Here is a 9,918-nt window from a genome sequence, read left to right as displayed (position 1 = left end):
TGCGTGTGTGCCCACATACTGTACATACACACACACACACACTCACATCCACACAACATGCACGCACAGAGAAATGCACACACATCCATGATCTCATACACATGTGCAAACCAAGTTGGCAAAGTTTTTATATTCTTAGTGCTTCACTGAGGGGAAATATTGGACAATGGCTCACATTGTATGAATTTAATACTGTGACCCATTCATTCTATAGAACTTTCTAAGGGTTGTTCTACCCTGATCCAATCTTTGAGGGACATCTGAAACACACTGATGGTAGCTTCTTATTGTGCGCAGGTCTGGCCTTGCCTTGGAAGCCAGCTCTGTAAATGACCATGTCACATATGTGTTGGATTTTGCATTCTCTTTGTCCCCGGCCCAGGGCAAACCCATATCACATTCTTGACCACACTGGTGAAGTACTTGGGGAACATGCCACAGTGGTGAGTGAAGTGATTAATGGCAATTAACATGCATCCTTTAATTAGGGAGTAATATTGAAAGAAGAAGAAGAAGTAGGCCATGACCAAGTGCAGGCAGGGATGAATCCAGCAAACACTGGAACTCTCCAGACTGAGTTGGAAGTCCACCTTAGGTAGAAGGGAGTCTGGGCTGAGCAGACAGCTTAGTAGGTAGTGCGATTGGTTTGCACGCGTGAGGACCTGAGATTGACCCCAGAATCCACATTAAAAAGTCCTAGTGTTCACTTCAGCAGTACATATACTAACATTAGAAAGATACAGAGATTAGCGTGTTCCCTGTGCAAGGATGACGCTCGAATTTGAGAAGCATTGCATATTTTTACAAGGGAACCCACAAAAACAACTAACACGGGCTCATAGGAGCTCACAAACTCTGGACCGACAGCTAGGGAGTCTTCAACGGACCGACCTAAGCCTTCTACATACGTGTGTGACAGTAGCATAGCCTGGTCTACTTGTGTGACCTGACAGTGGGAGTGGGGCCTGTCCCTAATGCTTTGGCTGGCTTTTGGGAACCTGTTCTTAATGCGGGGTTGTCTTGACCAGCCTTGCTACAGGGAGAGAAACTTAGTCCTACCTCAGTTTGATATGCCCTGCTTTATTGACATCCATGGGAGGCTTGTCCCTTTCTGAACAAGAGCAGAGGACAAAGAGGACATGGAGGGGGGCCTGGGAGAAGAGAAGGGAGGAGAAACTGCCATCAGATGTAAAATAAGTAAAAAAATTAATTCATAAAAATATAAAAAAAATCCTAGGCATTGGGGTTTGTACATGTAATCCCTGGGTAGAGAAAGCAGACACAGGGAGACCTGCGAGGTCACTAGACAACCCGCTTAACCGTCTTAATATGAGTCACTATTGCTGTCATAGAACACCAGGACCAAAAGCAACTTGGAGAGGGAAGAGTTTTTTTTTTCAGTTTGCCACTCTTGGCTCCCACTCCGTTACTGGGGAAAGTTGGGGCAGAGAACATAGAGGAATGCTGCTTACAGGCTTGGTCCCCACGCTCACTCAGTTTTCCTCCATATACAACCCAGAACTACATGACCAGTTGTATTGTTACCCACAATGGCCTGGGTTCTCCATCATCATCATTAATTAAGAAAATGTGCCACTGACTTGCCTCCAGGCCAATCTAAGGGAGGCATTTTCTCAATTACAATTTCCTCTTCCCAGATAGATTTAGGCTGTGTCAAGTTGACATGAACTCTATAGGACACCTACTTTGCTAGTGAAATCCTGACCAGTGAGAATTTCATTGTTTCGAAACAAGAAAAGAAGTGAAAAGCCAATCAGCCAACCAACAACAACAACCCACATCCCCAAACCCAGATTAACGGAATCTGAGCAAAGACAATGGAGGTTGTTTTATGACCTCCACATGCACACACACACACACACACACACACACACACACACACACACACACACACACAGGGGTGGGGAGGGAGATAAAAAAAGAGGAAAAGGTAAGAATTTATCCCACAAAAGGAGCTCCCTTGTATCCTTGTAGCTCAAGTACCTTGCTCTGCCTATTTCTGTTTGCACAGTAGCTTTGGAACATCCTCGGCTCCAGCAAGAGCGAGCTGCCTTCACCGTCAGAGGAGCCTAGCCCCACAGGGACATGGAGTGGAGAGGAGGTACTGACCCGGGCTGTTGAAAGCTAAGACAACACAAGCACCCACTCACATCTTCTCCAAGACGTGAAATTCGCTTTCAGCTTATTTACCTGAGAATGAATTTCGCTTTGAAGAGGGCTTTATGTCGCTGGAGACGAGGCAGCAGAGATATAAGCAATTTGAGCAAGGGTACTGCACATTCGTCTTTATAACAATTTGTGTATAACAGCTTTTATGCAAATGATGGAAAGTGGCACCTTTTTTTCTAAATTGGACATTTTTATGGTTATAATTTTCCTCTGTAATAACACCAAAGAAGAAGAAGAGGAAGGAGAAGGAGGAGAAGGAGAAAGAGAAGATGAAGAAGAAGAAAAAGGAGAAGGAGAAGGAGAAGGAGAAGGAGAAGAAGAAGAAGAAGAAGAAGAAGAAGAAGAAGAAGAAGAAGAAGAAGAAGAAGAAGAAGAAGAAGAAGAAAGAAAGAAAAAAAGAAAGACGGTGATGATAAAGAAGGCTGTCCCTGTGGGCTTGCACATTTCAGCTTCCAGCACCTCTCGTGAAGTTGGGATGACAAGTTCCTTTCATGTGCACCACAGTGACAAAATGAATGCTCTCTGTCTCCTTCTTCCTTGCTTTCAGGGCGGTTAAACTTTAGATGCCCCCATGAGCAACCCTTGGCACCCCGAATGATCTGGCAAGCTTTTCACCCAGCTTCCAAGACCCCTCCCCCTAATCCTTTCCCTCCCAAGCTGAGAAACACTAGCTAGCTGATTGGATTTTAGTTTCAACACTTGTTGTGTCTTTTACATTCATCCCCACTTCCCCCAAGTCAGGCAGGTGACTTTTAGAAACAATGGGGTTTAATTGACTTTGATACAATTGGATTTATATACAGTATTCTGGGCAACTATCCCAAGGTACTCATAGAACAATCCACATTATTGTTGCTTAATCGACCGAAAATTTTTGCAGAGGCAACAGAAGACGGTGTCTATTTCAAACAATGACTTAAATTTACCCAAGGACTCTGCTAAACAATATATATAATTTGTGGCAACGGAGGCCTCTGGGATGGGTCCTGCTAGAAGGTCGTAGAAAGCATTGGAGAGACGGGATAAAGAGAAGCGCCGAGAGGAAGTGGAACACAAGGATGCTTTTAGAACCTGACCTTGAAGGAGTTGATCTCCTTTCTCTATTTTGGTTTTTCAGCTTTAAACATATGTTCTTTCATGATGGCCAAAAGAACTTTTTTAAGACAATGGTTTGCAGAATGTATGCACCCGGGACTTGGGAATTTGGAGGGAGTGAGAGGAGGAGACACTGAGAGACAAGCTGGTGGCAAAACTGACACTCCTAGAAAGACTAGGGCTTAGCTTTAGGACACCTGGTACCTAAGGCAGGTGTACCGCTCCCCAGATGTTTGACACTCGGAACAATGTCTGCCCATTCCCAACTTTTATCTGTACATATCTAGCATGGCTGGAAGCAAATACCTCTGATGGGATAATTCGCACACAACATAACCGTGTCCTCATCCCCACAGTGATGTGAGCTGAGAAGACACTGGTTGGCTTGGAGGCTGATGTTTCTCACCGCCAGGATGGTACTTTCTGAGACTGCACATGAGGGAAGAGACAAACAGCTTTCACCAATCTTTTTTAGAGGGGTTCAAATCCCAACCCTGAGCACAGGGCTCCTGACATGACCGGTCCCTAAATACTAGCACGTTACAAATAAATGTCAGCTTATGAAGGGATGTGTAGAAACGTTCAGAGGTCTGCCATGCACTTGTCAGATGGGCCAGAAAGACCATCGTGTAAGGTTCTTACAGAAGCAAGAAGACCCCTGCATCTCTAAATTAATGCTTTTAAGGCATTATTGATACAGGATACCTCCTCTTTTTACCATCGACTCCATTTTAGAAAGCCACCCAGAAGCCACATGCTGGTTGTTAACAGTACCCATGGCAAAGGGTTAACCTCTGATATTCACTGAGATAAAATTCTGCAAGCATTCCTTGACATTTATTGGCACTTCAAACCTGGGTACTTGGTCCAGCTCAGTACTGGGCAGACCCTGGAGGTCAAGAGAAGAGCTAGATGTGTTCTCTGTGCTCAGACAGCACAGGGTTTAGTCCTGGAGAGCGGTCTGGAGGGTAGTGGGGACTGTTGGTGTGCTGGCTTAGTTCTGCTTTCTTTCTTGACCTCTGGTAAAACATGTTTTCTCTCTGTCTCTGTCTCTCTGTCTCTGTTTCCCTCTCTCTCTCTCTCTCTCTCTCTCTCTCTCTCTTTCTGTATGGTGTAGGTTTGTGTGGGTACACATACCTATGTGCATGTATAGAGACCAGAGGAGGGTCCTGGGTGTGTCCCCCTGCATCACTCCCCACACACTTCTTTTAAGATAGGGCTTCTCAGGATTTTTTTTTTTTTTTGGAGAGAGATTGGTTCTTGTCTGTGATTGTTCACTCAATCTGCAAGTCCTTACAAGCTTGTTGCTTCCACAGTGTGGTGAAGGAGAACTCATTTCTTTTTTTTTTCACATGTCCCCTTACTTGTGACACATCTTCCTGAGAGCCAGTCTGCTTGTTATAAACGTGGGGAGGGCCAGCAAGATGGCTCAGCAGGTAAAGGTGTCTTCCACTAAGTCTGATGACCTGAGTTCTATCCCTGGGACCCACAAGGTAGGAAGAGGGAATCAACTCCCACAGTTAGTTGCCCTCTAACTGCCACTGGTATGCTGAGGAATGCACGTGTATACACACACACACACACACACACACACACACACGCACACGCACACGCACACGCATGCACATGGGCAAATAAAATGCAATTTTCAAAGGAAATGGTGAAGAAGAACAATCTTGCAGACTGCTGAATAAGTGCCTGACCCCTGCTGGTCACAGTCCTTTCTGATCTGATGACCGTGCCAATGGACGGTGGCATTAGATTCACCCATCAGCTCACTAATTGGAATTGGCGTCTTATTTTCCAGCAGAAGTCAGCTCCAAGGCAGTAGGATTACCACCTATAGCCCATTGGACAGATGTGAAAACTGAGTAGCAAGCAGGAGGTACCTGGATATTGGTGACACAAAAGGTCTACCATCCTGGCCAGCAGGTGTCCTTGTGGGAATTCCTGGGTGGAAAAATCCTTCCGGGGATTTCATCCTGCAGATGGAAGTGTGTTGGCAGCCCTGGCTTCACCTTGCTCTCCTGCAGGCGAAACTGCTCAGGGCCCAGTGTGCATACATCAGCATATCTACCCGTCCTTCCCAAAGCCAGACAGGGAGGCGCATCACTATGCTGGCTTGGCTGCATGAGACAAAGCAATTTGCATGGATCCTTTGTGAGCTTTCCCTCACGGTGGTACAAACTCATTAAAATCTCATGAAATTCTCCCACATAACATGTGGAGCAATGCAAGCTGCCGCCCTAAAAGTTAATATGTGTGCACTCAAGGGGAGGGGCAGGAGAGGCCGGCATATCGCAGGCTGCTCATCATTGGATCGAGTTTCAGTGGACCAGGGGACCTCCTTAGCATATTTTAATTACTGTCTGGATGCCCCTGTAAATAAATGAGCCGGTGGCTGGAGCTTGGAGCAGGCTGGGGACTGAAGCAGAGGCAGAGGGTCCCAGTGGTCCTTCTCCTTGCAGCAGAGCTGAACTTGGGCATGATTGTAGCTGTGAGAAGAAAGGCTGCTGGCCTACCTGGGATTAATGAGGACCCAGGGAACGGGGGATGGCTCTAGGCTGAAGCTGGGGTCATTAAATCCTGCTGGTCATTAATCCTCTGGAAATGCCCAGGGCTGGGGTCATTATTCTTGGGAGATAAAAAATTCAGGACCAAACAGCACAAGAGCCTGAACACTGTGCATTTCTCAGATTGGGATGTGCTATTTGTTAGCGGAGTCCAGTCCCGGGGAAACAAATCTCCCTTTTACAGATCCATCATGCCAGTGTAAATAATTTGTATTTTAAACGATACTTTAACTAGTGTGCCAGCTGTCTGCCTACTGTGTGCCAGAGATGTGGTAAGTTTGATCGTCTTTTCTGCTTTGCTAGGTGAAAGGTGTTTAGTAATGAAGACACTGAAGGTCAGAGAGTCTAGAGACTTGAAGAAAGTCACACAGTAGAACAACAGGCCATCCTGTGACCACGTGACTTATAGGTTCAGCTCCATGGTGACACTGCGCAGTGACTGATGACGTTTGTCACTACAGCCTCTGGGACGCACACTGTCTCCTTGAAGAGGGGCGTATGTTTACAAAGAAGCCTAAGTTTGCGTGGTGACCGATGAAAACCATCCCTATCCATAAGGCGTCACTTCTCCGCGCCTCAGTTTCTTCATCTGTAGATTCTTCATCTGTAGATCTGTCATGCCACCTTTAGGGCTGCTGGGTGGACAGGGGAGGGCTTTTAGCTGGGGACACTGAGGAAAGGGCTCGAATGGGAGGCATAGGTGTGTTTCAAAAAGAAAAAGAAAACACCGAAATAAAGGATACGCTAAAGTCCCGTGAAACAAAATAACAGAATGAAGAAAAGAAACACTGCTCCAAAGATTGTATCATCTTCCAAATTTTTCATTTGTTTCCAAGAACTCGCTGCCTAGTTATTCATTGTTCTTTAAAATAACATAGCAATGTCTTCCAGCATCGATAGAAGTCCTGGTCCCCATTGCTACTTTCTGCCCCTGCAAATTAGATGTCAGAAAGGTCAGTCTTGTGCATTGTTTGGCTTTCAGATCTTCTTGCCCCTGACTCATGAGTTCTTTGCTTGCAAAAGAGAAGAGAGGGAGATGAGGACGTGGTCTGTTTGCAAAGGGCTTTCTGTACAGGGATGAGGACCCGAGTTCCGTCTCCAGCACCCATGTTCAAAGCTGAGTGTAGCAGCGAGAGCCTGTAATTCCAGTGCTGCAGAGGCAGAGTTGGGAGAATGCCAGAGGCTTGTGGGCCCGTCAGTCTGCGTTATAAAACAAGGTAGAGAGGGACTAATGACATCACTGGACACTGATGCCAGCAGAAATGCCTCACTGATCTAAGACTGAAGGAGTGATGACCATATGGGAACATGAGGAAGAAGAGAACTCCAGATGGGGTGTTGGTGGTCAGGGCTTGCAAAGGTTTGGAGTAAAAAGAAGCAGATTGTGTTCAAGAGAAAAGTAAGTTGAGTGTGGATAGCATGAGCGCGACAGGGTGAGGGCCAGGCTGTGCCAAGATACGCCAGGTCTGTGGCTCACGGGAGGGAGTTGGCGATTTTACTAACACTTCTTTTGGAAAGTGAAGGAGAGTCTTAGTAGATCAATGATTCATGTGGAGGGAGAGATCCAGGGATCCCTTTAGTCGTGGAGTGAAGGGAAGCTGTTAGAAGCTATAGACAGGACTAGAATTCAAGACAGAGGTTTCTACAGGAAGGGCAGCAAAGGGAAGAGAAGGTGATGGGGAGGGAGCACATTCTGAAGGTGAAGCCCACACACAGGAAGGGCAGCAAAGGGGGGAGCAGGTGATGGGGAGGGAGCATGTCCTGAAGGTGGAGCCCGCACACAGAAAGGGCAGCAAAGGGAGGAGCAGGTGATGGGGAGGGAGCACGTCCTGAAGGTGGAGCCCACACACTTGTCACCACTTTATGAGCCGATCTGCTCAGGATCTACTTGGGTGCCCTCTGCCAATTCCATCTGGCTCTAGGAAGACTTAACACATACTAGGGGCCAGACCAAGTGGCCCATCACTATTAGACTTCTCTCTCACCAAAGCTGCCCCACCTGCCCCACCCCTACAACCTGTGGGTATGCCGTCTCACACAGCAAAGGAACTTGGCAATGTCATCAAGTTAGGAATCTCAGCGTGAGGTTGGTACAGATTACCTGTAAGTTACAAGGCTCCTTCGAGGTCGGGAGCTATTTCTAGCTGGGCTTAGAGGAAAGACAATCACAGGCATGTAAATGGGTGTGTCTTTGAATATGGGAGAAGGGACTACAAGCCAAAGAAGGGAGATCATCTCCAGACGCTGGAAAAGACTAGACACTGGTCTCTCCCCTCAGACTTCCGGGATGAGCAGAGTTCTGAGGCCACTCCAGTTTCCACTCAGAGAGACATCCGTTGGCCTTCTGCTTTCGAGCAGATTAGACAACTGAAACATTCTAGGAAGCCTGTCAGGATGTCTGTCATCTCATGCCATGAATCTACTCTCTTCCTAGCACCCGTGACCCTCCCCTCTACAGGTGAGCAAACAGAGAGATCCACAGATGCTAAGCCCTTGCTCCAGGACTATGCGGAGAGTTACCCCTGGCCAGTGCTCCTTCTGGTCAACCCCAGCCCACAAAGCATCCCATTTCTATCCCACCCCTGACTTTTCTGCTTCACAGTTAAGCCTCATCTCCTTACAAAGTCCCATGGAAGGATCCTTACCTCTGTGGCTCTTCACCTAGACACTACGAAGCATGCATGCGAAATTCTGCTCTCAGTCTTAGCAAAGCTTGTCATGTCACACGAAGATTGTGTGACCTCGCTGGTAGGAGCTTTTGCTGGGAAGGTATCATTTACTGGAGAGTGTGTTTCCCTGCACTGTTATGGATCTCTCCACTCAGGCAGCTGTCTAACATGCTGAATAGTCTTTCATCTTGTCAAACACTTCCATGCGTCTCTCTACAGCTTTCTCAGCCAACATGTACACACCTAATCAATCTCATGCCACTGTCTCCAGACTCCCAAGCCCAATGCATGGCCCCAGCCGCTCCCTTAAAGAGACACTCATTTCTTTCTTTCTTGACATAGTAAAAAATGCTGCACATTCAAGATGCTTTCCCAGTGGTGTGAAGGAAGGTTGAGCGCACGTGTGAGCCTCTTTGTTACAACAGGCAGGCCCATGGGGTGATGCCTTTCCTACCAGGCGGACCTATGCACATGTGCTTTCTCTCTCTCTCTCTCTCTCTCTCTCTCTCTCTCTCTCTCTCTCTCTCTCTCTCACACACACACACACACACACACACACACACACACATTTAAAGCAGATTTAATCAATACAGCCCACTTATTCACGATCTAGACACCAAGTCCGAGATCTGCAGGACAAGTGTGCTCACCGGACTTGAGGTCTTCCTGTAATACTGGTAGACCCCGATGCCCTGTGATTTGTGGTCTCACCACATCCTATAACTCCTATCTAGGTACAACTGTCAGATGAGGTTCTAATTATCCTCCAAACTCAGTACCGACAAAATGTTCTTTTATCTCCTAGAATGCATGGCTCTGTTCTTGATATACCACAGGTCTTTGCCTCCTCTTCAATATACCGATTTGCAAAACCTTGACATATAACGTTGCCTGTTTCTGTGAGGTTGATTGCAAACCCATCTCCAATTCTTTACCTCTGCTCAGGTCCAGAGCCTTCGCCATGCAGTTTCTCCCTGCTCTCGCCCCGCACCCCTCGCCCTGATTTGGACCCATGTATATCACCTTTAGCCAAGGCAAAGCCAGCAAATGTGACACTAGCCGGCTTTGAGAAACACTCCCGTGAATGAGTTTGGCTTTCCCCTGTGTGTCTCTACCACTGCCTGAAAACATGTCCAGGTTAGCCCTCAGGGGAAGAACAGAAAAGTCCATCCAACAAAATGTCAAGGTTCAGACAAGGAAGCAAGGACAGGGAGGGTCAGCAGAACTCATGACGGCCACCCGAGAGGAGCAGCCACTCGGTGAGTCTTGTATGCTATGGAGACCATTTGTGAAGAGCATTACTAGGACCACAGTGGACTTAATGGGGTGTTCCTTCCATGTAAACCTGTGCTCTCCTTACTGGTAGACACAGACTCGAAGCCCATTTGCAT

At 47.1% G+C, this 9,918-nt stretch overlaps 1 non-coding gene across 1 annotated transcript; it reads left to right on the top strand.

Annotated features, from left to right (window-relative positions):
• Positions 1-699: 699 nt before the first annotated feature.
• On the top strand, positions 700-803 carry LOC125398610 (U6 spliceosomal RNA). The gene has a single exon (XR_007231477.1). It is a non-coding gene; the product is annotated as a U6 spliceosomal RNA (small nuclear RNA).
• The last annotated feature ends 9,115 nt before the right edge of the window (positions 804-9,918 follow it).

Source organism: Myodes glareolus, chromosome 11, assembly GCF_982192425.1.
Source record: "Myodes glareolus chromosome 11, mMyoGla1.1, whole genome shotgun sequence".
Lineage (NCBI taxonomy): Eukaryota > Metazoa > Chordata > Mammalia > Rodentia > Cricetidae > Myodes > Myodes glareolus.
This window is presented reverse-complemented; position numbering and strand designations above follow the sequence as displayed.